Genomic DNA, 2,363 nt, shown 5'->3' on the forward strand with positions numbered 1-2,363 from the left:
CTCACACCAAAATACCACAATGAACATACATAGCAGATAGTAAAGAAGTCCATTTATCCAAGTCCATAGCAAACAAAAATCAGATGAAATATACATGGGAGAATGCATACAAGACAATATAGAGTAATGGAAATCTCTTAACTTAACTCAACCAAAAAAAAGAATCCTAGATCTTACTCAAAGGGAAATTATTTGAGGTTTCCAGTGTAGCAATCTGGGGAGAGGGACATGCTAACTTATTATTCTTCTCATGTTGACTTCTTGCCAGATATTTTTTTCAGCAACCTGAAGGGGAATTGAAATTATTCATATTCTCTCTCAAAACTAGACTTGAGAGTACCCAAAGCTACTCTAGCCTTTAAAAATATTAAGAAGACTGCAAGAGATTCCTAAGCACAAAGAAAGCAAACCTCTTTCTTCTAGTCTGTTCTCACCAATTTCAATTTGCCCCTTACATAAGTGAGAGACACTAATCTCCCCCAATGAGAATCTCAAATCAATGGATTCTAGCCATCAGGTTACATACAGAAATGAAGGCAGTATAAGACAATTTGGAGAAACAGCAATAAGATACAGAAATGTAAAGTATTTACATAGGGTATTTACAAGAGGGTATTTGGGAAAGACATGAGGCAGCACCTGATCAAAGTTTGGGAAATAAGAAAGAACACTGGTATTCCAAGAGACAACAAAGAGAAAGAAGTGCATTCTGGCCTTGATGACAACTTTTATGAATGTACAGATGTTGTAGATGACTAAACAATTTGGAATGGACAGGTAGGTACCTAGTCACATAGTACATAGAGTGCCAGGCCTAGAGTCAGGAAAATTCATCTTCATGAGTTCAGTTGGCCTCAGACACTTACTATGTTATCATGGGCAAGCCACTGCCTTGGTTTCCTTATCTATAAAATGAAATTGAGAAGGAAATTGAAAACCATTCCATTATATTTGCCAAGAAAACTCCAAGTGAGGTCATGAACTGAAAAATGACTGAAAAGCAATTTGGAAAAAACAACTGGTAGTCCAGTTTAGAAGGAATGCAGGTTTTGTGAAACGAAATACTGTGATAAGATAGAAATGTGAAGAAAAGTCAGATTATGGAAGAACTAATGTGATAGGATAAGGAGTTTGGAATTAATACAGTTGTTAATCTGAAGCAATTGAAGGTTTCTAAGCTTGCAGCATGGTGTAAGAAAAACTTGAGTTCAAATTTAGCCTCAGATATTACTAGTTGTGAGACCCTGAGCAAATCAATTTATACTTGTCTGCTTCAATTTCCATGTCTATAAAAAGGGAACATTAATAAGCTATATTGCAGAATGGTTGTGAAAATAAAATGAAATGTTTATATAAAAGGAAGGAAAAAGAAAGAAAGAGAAAAAAGAAAGGAAAGAAGGAAGGAAAAAAGAAAGAAGGAAAGAAAGAAAAAAGGAAGGAAGGAAGGAAGAAAGAAGAAACAAAGGAAGGAAGAAAAAAGAAAGGAAAAAGGAAGAAAGGAAGGAAGAGAAAGAAAGAAGGAAAAAAGAAAGAGAGAGAGAGAGAGAGGAAGGAAGGAAGGAAGAAAGGAAGAAAAAAGAAAGAGAAAGAGAGGAAAAAAGAAAGAAGGAAGAAAGAAACAAAAAAGAAACAAACAAACAAAGAAGGAAGGAAGGAAGGAAGAGGAAAGGAAGCAAGGAAAGAAAGAAAGAAAGAAAAAAGAAAGGAAGGAAGGAAGAGAAAGAAAGAGGGAAAGAGAGGGAAAAAGAGAGAAAGAAGGAAGGAAGGGAGAGAAAGAAAGAGAGAGAAAAAAGAATGAAGGAAGAAAGAAAGAAACAAAAGGCAAAGAAAGAAAGAAAAGCAGAAAGAAACAAAGAGAGAAAGAGAAAGAAAGAAGGAAGGAAGGAAGAAAGAAAGAAGGAAGGAAGGAAGGGAGAGAAAGAAGGAGAGAAAGAGAGAAAAAAGAATGAAGGAAGGAAGAAAGAAAGAAACAAAAAACAAAGAAGGAAGGAAGAAAAAAGAAAGGAAGAGAGAAAGAAAGGAAGGAACAAAGGAAAGGAGAAAGAAAGAAAGAAAGAAAGAAAGAAAGAAAGAAAGAAAGAAAGAAAGAAAAGAAAAAAAAAAAAGAAAAGAAAAGAAAAGAAAAGAAAAGAAAGAAAGAAAGAAGGAAGGAAGGAAAAAGAAAAAAGAGAGAGAAAGAAAGAGAAAAAAGAAAGAAAGAAGGAAGGAAGAGAAAGAAGGAAGGAAGGAAGGAAAGAAGAAAGGAAGGGAGAAAAAGAATGAAGGAAGGAAGAAAGAAAGAAAGAAAAAGAAAGAAAGAAAGAAAGAAAGAAAGAAAAAAGGAAAGCAAGAAAGAAAGGAGGAAGGAAGGAATGAAAGAAGGA

Source organism: Antechinus flavipes, chromosome 1, assembly GCF_016432865.1.
Source record: "Antechinus flavipes isolate AdamAnt ecotype Samford, QLD, Australia chromosome 1, AdamAnt_v2, whole genome shotgun sequence".
Classification (NCBI taxonomy): Eukaryota; Metazoa; Chordata; class Mammalia; order Dasyuromorphia; family Dasyuridae; genus Antechinus; species Antechinus flavipes.